We start from the raw sequence: 12,934 nt of genomic DNA, 5'->3' as shown, positions 1-12,934 counted from the left end.
CCATCCCTTGAAACCATTCTGCCCTCCTAGAGGTCTGGGCCTGTAATGGGAGAAGCAGCTTTGAAGATCTCTGAAATGCCTTCAGGGTTATTCTTCCATTGTCTTCAATTCCTTCTAATCTGTACCAACCTCTTTAACAAATTGTCACTTGGCCACAAGTGACCATTTGCTCTCCTAAACATGTCTTTTCTTTCTTTTCATAAACAGGCTAAAAAATTCTCAAAGTCTTTTTTTTTTTTTTTTTTTTCTTTTGAGAACAGGTCTTGCTCTGTTGCCCAGTTTGGAGCGCAGTAGTGTGATCACAGCTCACTGCAGCCTCAACCTCCTGCACTCAATACTACTTCAGCCCCTGAGTAGATGAGATTATAGATGTGCACCACCACGCTCGGCTAATTCTTTTTATTTTTTAGTATTTATTTATTTATTTATTTATTTTGAGGCAGAGTCTTGCTCTATCACCCAGGCTGGAGTGCAGTGGCGTGATCTCGGCTCACTGCAAGCTCCGCCTCCCGGGTTCACGCCATTCTCCTGCCTCAGACTCCCAAGCAGCTGGGACTACAGATGCCCGCCACCACGCCCGGCTAATTTTTTTTTTTTTGCATTTTTAGTAGAGATGGGGTTTCACCGTGTTAGCCAGGATGGTCTCGATCTCCTGACCTCATGATCCGCCCGCCTCGGACTCCCAAAGTGCTGGGATTACGGGTGTGAGTCACCACGCCCGGCCTTATTATTTATAAAGATGGGGCCTCAGTCTGTTGCCTAGGCTGGTCTCAAACTCCTGGGCTCAAGTGATTCTCCCACCTCGGCCTCCCAAAATGCTGGGATCACAGGTGTGAGCCACTGTGCCTGGCTCAACATCTTTTTGTTCTGGTTCTCTTTAATTATAAATTCCGTCTTTAAGACGTTTGTTTCACCTTGCGTCTTACTGCATGTGGCTAAAGTAGCTACTCAGTTCCTTAGGTATTTTACTTAGAAATTTCTTCTGCCAGATACCCTCATTCATTGTTCTTAAATTTTGCCTCCCATAAACACATAGGAGTGCATGAACACAATTCAACCAAGTTCTTTGACAATTTGTTACAAGGGTGGCCTTTACTCCAGTTTCCAATGAGATGTTTCTTGCTTGTGTGTTTAGGTCCTCATCAGAATGGCTGTTAGTGGCCATGTTTCTATGAATATTCTGATCAAAATTACTTAAGTAATCTCCAACTAGATTCAGATTTTTCCTGTAGCTATTCTCTTCTTCTGAGACCTCACCAGGATTGCCCTGAATGCTCAGTTTAGACTTTTTCTAACCTGCTCCTCCAAATTCTTTCAACCTCTATCCATTAACCAGTTCTAAAGCTGCTTCCACATTTTCAGTTATTTGTTATATCAACAGCCCCACTTAACAATATCCACTTCTCAGTATTTTCTATTAGTCTGTTTCCTGCTAGAATACCTGAGACTGGATAATTTATAAAGAAAAAACTTTGATTTTGCTCACAGTTCTGGAGGCTTGCAAGTCCAAGATGAAGGGGCTACATCTGGTGAGGACCTTCTTGCTATGGCATCCCGTGGTGAAAGGTAGAAGGACAAGAGAGCACAAGAGAAGAGGGCCAAGCTTGGTTTTACAGCAATCCACTCTCATGATAGCAAACCCTCTCCCACAATAACAACGTTAATTCGTTTGTAAGGGCTTTGCCCTCATGGCCTAAACACCTCTGAATGGTCCCAACTCTTACACCATCATAAAAGCAATTAAATTTCAAAGTGAGTTTTGGAGAGGCATTCAGATCATAGTGCCTTCTCTTAGCATTTGTTCTACTTGCGGTGCTCAGATGTTTGGTTTCTAGAGTCTTAAATGCTACTGTACACTGGTCAAATGATCCAAGACATTAGATTCCCAAACAACAACAACAACAAAAGAAATGCTGAGAGTTGGACTAACTACCATCAAAACTCCATCTAACACCTATGCAGATCTGAGTTCATCATTCCATAAACATGAAGAATGATAAACATGGGGAACTTAGAAATAAAACGAATACACTTTCCTGTTCCTGTGCTAAATAATTCTGTGATTAAGTATATCTTCCCATTTTTGTGCTAAACAATAGTGGGACCAGGAGAGAAATAACTTAGCTAGGTAATAATTGCCTCTGGGATATAAGACCGTTGACCAACTAAAAGGGTTTATTTATCAAAACTAATAGGTTGCACTGAGCACAAAGGATCACATATTACATGATTCCATTCATAGGAACTATCCAGAGTACATAAAACCCATAGGTAAACCCCAGAGGATATGGGAATGAGAAGTAGCTGCTGTGGGTAAGACTTTTCCTATTAGTTTTGGAATTGGACAGAGGTGGTGGTGGTTCAACATTGTGAATGTACTAGTTGCCACTGAGTCATGTACTTTATTTTTTTTAATTTTTTTTTTTGTTTGTTTGTTTGTTTGAGATGGAGTCTCACTCAGTCACCCAGGCTGGAGTGCAGTGGCACGATATCAGCTCACCACAACCTCCACCTCCCGGGTTCAAGTGATTCTCCTGCCTCAGCCTCCTGCGTAGCTGGGATTGCAGGTGCCTGCCACCACACCCGGCTAATTTTTGTATATTTAGTAGAGACGGGGTTTCCCCATTTTGGCCAGGCTGGTCTTGAACTCCTAACCTTGTGATCCACCTGCCTCGGCCTCCTGAAGTGCTGGAATTACAGGTGTGAGCCACCGTGCCCAGCCGAATCATTTACTTTAAAATGGTAAATTCTATGTTATATGAATTTCACCTAAAAAAAAAAAAATGACAAGATGCTTATCAAGGCTCATTTTAAGGTCATTGACTTATCCTGCCCACCACTGCAAAGCTACTGTGTCATAAACTTTGCCCAATTTCAACCAGTTTCATGCCTTATAAGACCTACTTTAAAACCATGCAACCCAGACCTTTTAACCCCATAAGTATGTTCCCTGAATTACTCCATCTGAGACACATCTTGTCTCTCTTACTACAGTAGTTCCAATAAACTTAGATTTGCTTTTTCTGTGGATTTTTTGGTGCTCTTTTGGAAGGTCAAAATAATTACTAAAATCCCTTCCGGGGTAAAAAAAAAAAAAATATATATATATATATATAAAAATATATATAAAAAATATAAAAAAATAAAAATATATATTATATACATATTATTTATATAAAAATAAATATAAAAATATATATAAAATATATATAAAATATATAAAAATATATAAAAATATATATAAAATATATATAAAAATATATATATATATATATATATAAAATATATTTAAAAAATCTATCTATCTATATCTATATCTCTTTTCTATCCTCAATATTAGATAGGCATCAGTCTTCTGATTATAGATAGACACATGATTGGCTCAGGTTTTCACATAGTAGCTAGAAGTGGAGATGCCAGCTCCAGTTCTCTAAGAGAGGGGTTAGGCAAAGATTAGGCATAGCCAAGTGGCCAGGGTTTAATGCAAATCTTCAGCTATTTTGGAAGCCAAATAACAAGCAAATAATTCTTGTTTCAGGAATTACACAAAATCAGCAGTAAGAGAAAAGCCCAGAAAAGCTAGTGTCTGGGGCTCACTCTGGATATGAGACCAGGGTTATAGAGAAATCAGTTTTAGCCTGAAGCAGTGGCTCGCACCTGTAATCCCAGCTACTCAGGAGGCTGAGGCAGGGGGATTGTTTGAGACCAGGCTGGGCAATTCCTGTCTCTGTAAAAAATAAAAATATTAGCCAGGTGTGGTGGCAGACCCCTGCAGTCCCAACTACTCAGGAGGCTAAGGTGGGAGGATCAATGGAGCCCAGGAGGTCAAGTCTGCATGAGCTGTGATCATGCCACTGCATTCCAGCCTGGACAACAAAGTGAGACTCCCCCACCTGCTGCCCTATCTCTTAAAAAAAAAAAGAAACAGAAAAAAAAAAACACAATCAGTTTAGATCAATTTCGTTAGAAGAGAAGGATGTAAAACTATCAGTATATTATTATTGCCTTGATCTGATCTAATCTTGATCTTAAATAGTCAGTGCTGATCCCATATATGAAGAGTCTTACTACCTATAGATGACTAGGATTGACTGATTTTTTAAAAATGTGTGCAAGTAGAGAGAGAGTGAGAGAGAGAGACAGAGTTGTCTAGGATGATATATTTGGTATCTATTCTGGCATTTTTAATTCCCCTAAAACTTAGTGGTTTAAAATTACACACATGTATTACTGTCTATAATAAGTTTCTTTGGGTTAAGAATCCAGGCACATCTTACCTGGTCTTCTACTTTAAGGCCTCTCCAGGCTGCTATCAAGATGTTCGCCGGGCTGTAGTCACCTCCAGGATTAACTTGGGAAGCTCAGCTTCTAAACTCACATGTCTCTCGATAGGATTCGGTTTTTCATGGGCTGACAGATTGAGGGTCTCAGTTCCTCACTGGATGTTGTTGAGAAACCACCCTCATTTTCTTGCCATGTGAGTTTCTTCTACATGGCAGGTTGTTTCATTAAAGGATGGAGACTGAGAAGTTGACAGAGTCTAGCAAGACAGAAATCACTGTCTCTTGTAATCTGATCAAGAAAGCACATTCTATCATTTTTGATGTATTCTATTTAGTAGACATATGTCATTAGCTCTTTCCTACACGTAAGGGGAGGGGATTACACATGGTATGAATACTAGTGGGAGTCTTTAAATGCTATATTTGAAAACTGCCTACCACAAATGATTACCATACCTAAATAAAATAAAGCATCCATCCTATTAACCATAGAAATTTGAAAATTACAGTGAAACTGTTTTTCTTTGGTTTAAAGTTATCTCTAAAATATCACAAGTAAAGAGGACTCCTAAAAGTTTTATCTGGAAGTTCTACAAGAGGTCAAATACTAATACATCGGTTTTCAAGATTCCAGACTTGTCTGAAAGTAATATTGTCTTTTTCTCAGAGAAGTATCAAATAGTTTTAAAACAGAAGTGTCTGAAAAGTTGTGTTACTCAGTATTTACTGTTTCTCTTGAACACTATAAGGTGTGTGCTCTCATCAGCATCCTTCCAATTAATTAACTGGGTTTACAGACCTCTCCGTAAAGCAGCTTCACCGCATGAGTCAAGTGGTTTACAATTAGTGAAGCATCTCAGAACATAGGAAGTCATCTTGTTTGCTTCATAAACAGGAGGGATTATTATATTTTCTTACCATCTGAACTTATCTAAGTATAGAAATAGAAACTCAGCTTGTCCCTATCTGTTAGACTGTCAACAGGTGTTAAATTCATTCTCTCTTGGAGATGAGATGTTTGGTGAGTACAATGTGTGTTCTACTGGATCAACAATTAGATAAGCGATTAAAAGACAAAAGCACAGGTAGAACAATTGTATAACATATCTGAGAGGGCCCTTAAAACATCCTTCTCATTTTACCTTTGAAGTAATCAAGGCACGTACAGCTAAAGTTGTTTATCAAAGAAGATAAAGCTAGTTAAAGGCATTTTTTTTGTTGACAGCCAGTCGATTCTTGGTCTATTTCAGCTTCATACTACAAGCACCATAGTGGAAAGTGCACTGGGCTAAGACCAATATTCAAATCCCACACATTTTGTCCATTGTGTTCCTCACTATCCCCTGTAGCTAAAACTGGGCTGACTGACTTGGCTGGTTACTGTTCAGTAGTACTTGTTGAATATATGAATGAATGAATGAATGAATGAAAGAAATCCTAGCTTTGTGACGTACTGATTGAGTAACCATGGACAATTTGTTCCCTTCTCTCGGCTTTAGTTTTCTCATATTTAAAATGAGAGTTTTGATCTGGTTAAGTTTTTAAAATTCCTTTCAGTTGTAATTTTCTATTATTTAATAATAATAATTATAATCAGAAGAGGAAGAAGAAACATCTGTTAAGCCTTTGTATCATGTACTGTGATTTACATAATAATGCCATTTAATCCTCATAACCACCCTAAGATACAACAAACCTATGAAAAAAATAGTTAATAGCTAATAGTTATTTTGATTTTACTCTGAGCCAGACACTGTTATTAACTCATCTTAATCCTCATCTCCATCCTATGCGATATGGAGAGGTTTAATTTATCCAAGGTTATGTAAGTATTAAAGGGAAGAGCCAGAATTTGAACTCAGATGGTTCAATTTTAGAGTCTACCTTTTTAATCACATTGTTAAACTAAGTAGTAATGTGAGGTAAAGATCAGGGTAGCAGTGGGGAGTGGGAGTGGGTTCTGTTCAGTTAAACCTCATTTCAAGCTTCTTTTTAAAATTTCCTGTTCATAAAAATTTTATCTACCCAAATACATTAGTCTTTACCTTTCCTTCTATTTTATAGTCTCAAGCAAGCCTTACATTGCTAAATATGTTTCTGATTTGATAAATCTTCTGTAATACTACCCAGTCATTTAAATGGTGGGTGGAAGCTACTATAGTCAGCATCAGGTTGTTTTAAAGACTGGGAATGGAAAAAAATAATGTTCTGAAGTCATGTCTGGAGTATGGTGGGTGGATGCTTGGCTTGCTCTGAGAAATTTAGCTGCAAACTCCAGAATTACTCAAATGTTTGGACTGGTAAGCCTTAATGTTCTAGTCAACTGGCACCAGAAAGTCATTAATCAAACCCAGGAAGAAAGAGGAAGATGAGGTTTGGGTGGTGTGGTCCATATCTGTTTTATTTTTTGTTTAAATTTCCTTAGTTTCCAACTCAAGAAATCTGAGTTTTCATTTCTGACTGTGTATTATGACTAAGAATACATTAGTGGCATATATGTACAGAAAATCTGAAGTGAAATTAGAGGCAACTTTCTAAATAATTTAACATTTTTCTTCAAGAAAATTGGGACCTACTCTGCCTGAATCCACTGAGTATCTTATCAGTGCTTGCTTCAATTCAGCTAGGCTGTGCATTCATATCCATATGGCATTGTGTAGGGTAGTGTTAAAGAGAAATAACATACTACAAGGCCAAAGATTAAGTGCTTAGTGGAAAAGTTTATTCTCAAGCAGGGAACCCAGTGTGATGGAGTCTAGACTCCAGGGAATAAGATTCGGGAGAGAAGTATGAAACAGGCCTTTTAAAGCTAGGAGGTATCCATTTTCTCTGTCTCATGTTAAGACAGCCTTGTCTCTGGGTGATGCTTATTGACTGGTGATACTGCACATTTCCCTTTAGGTAAGTCTCGGCTGGCTGGTCAAGGGTGGCCTGCTGTGTGTATGGGGTGCCAGCCTCAGGATTGTGGCAGTTGCCTGACTGCCCTGAAAGCGATGCACTGGTCTCATACTATGCCATTTGCCAGTGTCCACAGGCTATGTGGCCAGTCTGAACTTACCAGGAGTAAGCCTGCAGAACCTCACCTGGGATTAAGGAGTCCTGGGTTCTAGTTTTGGCAATGCCACTGACTTAGCTGTGTTGCTTTGGGCTTACATGAAACTTCTCTAGGCCTTAGTTTCCTAATTTGTAAAATGAGATTGTGGGCATAGATCTGTTGTTTCTTGTACTGCCAGGTATTTCAAGGGTTACTGTAAACTGCCATCCAAAAAGAGCATCTCTGCATTTCACCGATTTTGCAAATGGGGCTTACTCTGTGGAGTTCCTTCAAAGAATAGCTCTAGTTAAAAAAAAAAAAAAAAGGATCTTTAAGGTTACATTCTATAAAGGATTTTAGGATACATTATATAAAATCTAGTTTGAAAGCATTTAACCTAATTATTATTTTTTTAAAAAATCCAGTATATTCTCACTGGGAACATCATTTATGATGATTCCAAATGGAGGAGGAGATGAGTTTCGGTGTCACTTTTTTCTTCTAGCTCTTAAAGACTGACTTGCTGATATGCCACTGTGCATAATTGGAAGCCTGAATTTCATGTAAATTCACGTTGTGAAACCTGATATAAAAGTCTGGGAAATGTGACTGTATGGAAGACATAGTGTTCACACAAAGTATCCTTACCCTATGTTTTTCTTTGGTAAATATCTCATACAGAAAGGTGCCATCATTTTCTCTAAAAGTTTTCTCTCCTCTTCAGTCCTCAGAGAGCATTTTTAGTGAGTTCTTGGGAAAAATTGTTTTAAAAAGTTAAAGAAAACCACAAACTGTATATCCATTCAAAGTGCCTAGTGTCCCATCAGAGCTCTTAGGGAAGAGTAAACTCTCCTAGACAGCCCAAGTGATGCTAGGGTAGCCTGTAGCCCCAAGATCTCTTGTAGCCCCGAGACCTCTGCCTGTAGTCCCAAGATCATTGGTGCTGTTAGCCTATCTGTATTTTATCAAGGCAACTAAATGGAATTTGCTGTGCTTCAGTCTACTAGCGATTTGGCAAGAAATATTATGTATGCTGCAAAACTCATTGAGTATAAGGGTTCATTTTTTAGTTCCCAAGTGCGTCATTCTTGCGTAGGCAAATTCCATTAAGGTGAGTGCTCTCCTTGTGTGTTCTCTTGATGTTTTAATCCTGCCAGAAGTTTCCATGAGGTTTTCTCAGTGGGATTATTTGTGTCCCTGTGGCTCTTCAGGGAGCTTGCAGAATTCTAGCTAAAGATAAGAAGGACATCGCTTCAAATGGGAGGTCAATCAATGGAACATTAGGAAGGCTTCGTTCAGCTCGGCAACACCTTGGGTAAGTGCAAAATCGAGCTTTCAGCCACTGTCTACTGACAGGCACAACATTTCTTTGGCAATGAAGAGTAAACAGACACCTGTCTGGATTTGACACTCCTGGGGAATATAAAGATGAATTAGTAGCTGCCTCTCCCTTGAGGAGCTTATGTGGGTGCTCTTGTTATCTCTTGTTATATAACAAACCATCCCAAAATTCAGTGACTTGAAATAATGACAATCATTTATTTTACTTATGAATCTGCAATTTGGGCAGAATTTGGTGGGATCCTCTAGGTCTAGTCTCTGCTCCCCATGGTGTCTAAATGTTTCCCCTGGGATGACATACATATCTGGGGGCTGGAATAGCTCAGGGTAAGACAGGAAAATCTTCTTCTCTATGTCATTTTAAGGTATCTCTACATGGTCCTTCCAGCATGGTGATTTCAAAGCTGTTGAACTTCTTACACGGTAGCTTAGGTTTCCAGAGTTACTCTTCTCAGAAGCCCAGAATGAATCTAAAAGGCTTCTTATGACCTGGCCTCAGAGGTCTATCGTTGAGGCAAATCATTAAGGCCAGACCAGATTCAGGGGGAGGGAGTTATCCTCTAGGTCTCAATGGGAGTAGCAAAGAATTGGCACAGCACTAAGCCTGTTGTGCATGTTTTTCCTAATGTTCCCAACCACCCTGGGATGAGAATGTTACAAATGAAAAAATTGAGCCATGGTGGCTCAACTAACTTGCATATGCCACTCACGTCCCAAGTGGCAGAGTCAAGATTCAAACCTAGTACTCTGGTCTTGTTAGAAGAGAAGTTGTGGATATTTGGTTCAATTTCCTTAATTTTCAAATAGGAAAAACAGACCAACGAAAAACAACTGAACACAAAGAACGAAAAGAAAAGCCTGTTTGGTGTAAAATTTGACTTTAGGTCACTTATTAGTTTCCAAGGAGGAGCTGTGAAATAGTTCAGGCAGCCAGATCTTTCAAGTCTGGGCATGGTTATGTTGAATGTTTTTAGATGAGGTAATGCTGTAGATAGTTAACAGACAGCATGTTACTGTACCCTCCAATGGCTGTCAATTTCAGGAAACTATCGGAACACTAGGAACAGATGCCTAAATGACCTTGACCTCAAGTGCAAGTACTTAGGGTTAAATTATCTCACACTGTGATATAAATTTCCACTATGCTCTGTTTAATTGTATTTTATTTTCAGATTTCATCAGGTTTGACATAAATGTATTTATAATGATTGCATTAAATGGGATTTGAAGCTCAAAATGAATTTTTTTTTTTTTTTGAGATAGGGTTTTGCTCTGTCACCCAGGCTGATAATATACCTATAAAAGAAGGAAGTTTTAAAATGTCTTGTGTTGGAGAGGGTTGCTAGAGATGCCATCGTTTTTAGATTCACCAGCACTTAGCCACTGGAAGTCTTAGATGGTTCAGTTAAGAAGAAATGAGTCTTTATTGTAAAGAAAATTAAGATTTTCTGATTGCAAAATATGGACTTTTGTCATACTGTTGATATGGATACACACTCTGGGTTTATGGTCTCTCTTTTTTTGCAATTGAATGGTGAAGAAAAGCAATTTCTTCTTTCAAAGAAAGAAGGTAGAAGTGTAGATAGTATGCTGAGCACTGCAGGGAAAGAGATAAAGAGAGAAAGAGCAAGAGATAGAGCCAGTCCTGGCTATCAAGTTACTTCCTTCTACAGGAATCAAATCTATAATGGAAGAGATATTGCCAGGGTTTTTGTGTCTGGTGAAGTTGTTGAAATCCTCAAAAAACAGAGACCATTGAGGAAGTCCAGTCTCAAAGTAAGAGATCCAGTTGTAATTACTATATAAACTTGGAGAATACCTGGCATAGATTCATCAGTGACCGCCATAGCTAAGAATTTGTGTGTACAACGTTTCAATGTACAAAGGGGTTGTGTGATGAGTGCTCTGTATGTGTGAAAGGGTATTTCAGTGGGTGCATTTCTTTGTATTTGCCTACAAGTGTTGTTAGCAATGAATGATATTAGGGTTTTTGTTCCCGTTTTTCAACAAAATACTCTTTTTTTTTTTTTTTGAGACAGAGTCTTGCTCTGTTGCCCAGGCCAGAGTGCCGTGGTGCGACCTCGGCTCATTGCAACCTCCACCTCCCGGGTTCAAGCGATTCTCATGCCTCAGCCACCCTAGCAGCTGGGACTACAGGCATGTGCCACCATGCCCAGTTAATTTTTGTATTTTTTAGTAGACATGGGTTTTGCCATGTTGGCCAGGTTGGTCTCGAACTCCTGTCCTCAAGTGATCTACCTGCCTCAGCCTCCCAAAGTGCTGGGATTACAGGTGTGAGCCACTGCACCTGGCCAGAATGCTCATTTTTTAAAAAGGATAAAGGAGGAGGAAAGTAATCTGTTTGCCTCTAATTATAATGGGAAACAGCATAATTTGAACAAGACCAAAGCTCACATTGAGAGCTGTGATCTCTGCTTTTCAAGAAACCCAGAATATCCATCAGCAAGTTTCCATCTAGATTATTATAGGTATATTTGTTTTGGCCCTGAGGACAGCATACTTGTTTTCCGTGTCGTACTCATTTGTAATTTTAAAGTTCTAGAATTTGATTCCTTTCTCTTCTGACACCAAGAGCAGTGCCTTGAGCATAGGTGTTAGGAAGGGTGTGCTTCAGGGAAGAGCTAATAGGATTTTTGTACATTTCGAACAGTTGCTACTCTTGTGCTAATACAGTTGAAATTGTCTGTTGACCTAAATTGTCTACCCAGAGCCAGTTAAAGAAATGTTTGTGCTCTGGGAGCTAGGAGGAAGGCCCTGTGATGCTCTTCTCTAGGGGGCAAGGAAAAACTTCCCCTTTGCCCTCTGCAGGTTCACTGCAAATAAACTGACAAAAGGCAGATGAATAGAAAAAAAATGCATACAAAATGTATTAAGAGGCACACACGTGCACTGGAGTCACACAAAATATGAAAAGTCAAAGAAAGGACCAGATGGTTGATTCTTTCGTTAAATCAAGTTTAGTCCAAACTGCCTTCTTACATATTCTAAGTTTGACCTAAAGATTTCTCTGTATGTCGTGAACTGTAACCTAATTTGAGTTGTAAACAGACTGTAGCCTACTCTTGTGCCAATCACAGAGGTTTGGCCAATCAAAGGAGGCCAGCTCTTCAAACCGTGTTTAAATAAGGCAGATGCCAGGCTGTAACCAACTCTGCTGTTTCTGTATCTCACTTTTATTTTTCTGTATATCGCTTCCCTTTTTTTTTTTTTTTTTTTTTTTTTTTTTTGAGACAGGGTCTTGCTCTGTCACCTAAGCTGGAGTGCAGTGGAGCAATCTTGGCTCACCACAACCTCTGCTTCCTAGGTTCAAGAGATTCTCGTGCCTCGGCTTCCCAAGCAGCTGGGATTATCGACATGTACCACCACACCCGGCTAGTTTTTCTACTTTTAGTAGAGATTGAGTTTCACCATGTTGACAAGCTGGCTTGAACTCCTGGCCTCATGTGATCCACTGACCTTGGCCTCCCAAAGTGCTGAGATTACAGGCATGAGCCACCATGCCCGCCCCATCACTTTCCTTTTTCTGTCCACAAATCTTCTTCCACTATGTGGCTGTGCTGAAGTCTCCGAGTCTATTCTGCCTCAGGAGGCTGCCTGATTCATGAATCATTCTTTGCTCATTTAAACTCTGTTAAATTTAATTTGGCTAAGGTTTTTCTTTTAACACTTCTATACCATCTTGAGGTTACAGAAAGAATAGATGCATGGAGCATGGCAAGACAGGTACTGGGAGAGAGAGAAGAGAAAAGGCAAGGCTGGCAAAGGTGGGCTTGTTATTGTACATGATACCTCACAAGTAGCAGCTCTCAAAAAGAATAAGTTACTGTCAAACCCCCAAAGGTGTGAGACTTTCAGTAACTTTATCTCGTGAGCCAGTCCTTCCTAGATCTAGACAAGGAGTGAGCAGAGAAAGCCTGCCTGCTGATTTCACCGTTGGATAACTTCTCTAGAGATGCAGATCTCCACAAAAGGCAGCTTTTCAGGGCTATTCTGTCTGCAGGCCCTCTAAATAGCCATCTCAAAATATGTCAGGGAAGTATTTTGGGGTGAATATTTTTGTTTTCCTTGAGTCCTCCATTGGAAACTTTAATTTTTAGAGTGTCACATATTAAAGCCCAAGTTGGTAGGTTTGGGGAGATTTGGGTTAGAGATCGTGAGATACGAAGTTGGCAAAAGGGGAAAAGAAATCCCTATTGGAACAAGCATCCCACATCTTCTTGAATCAGTCTCTTAGTCATGAGAATAGGTCAGTTCA

This window comes from Trachypithecus francoisi, unplaced genomic scaffold (assembly GCF_009764315.1).
Source record: "Trachypithecus francoisi isolate TF-2019V2 unplaced genomic scaffold, Tfra_2.0 Lachesis_group8, whole genome shotgun sequence".
Lineage (NCBI taxonomy): Eukaryota > Metazoa > Chordata > Mammalia > Primates > Cercopithecidae > Trachypithecus > Trachypithecus francoisi.
Note: the sequence above shows the minus strand (reverse complement) of the source record.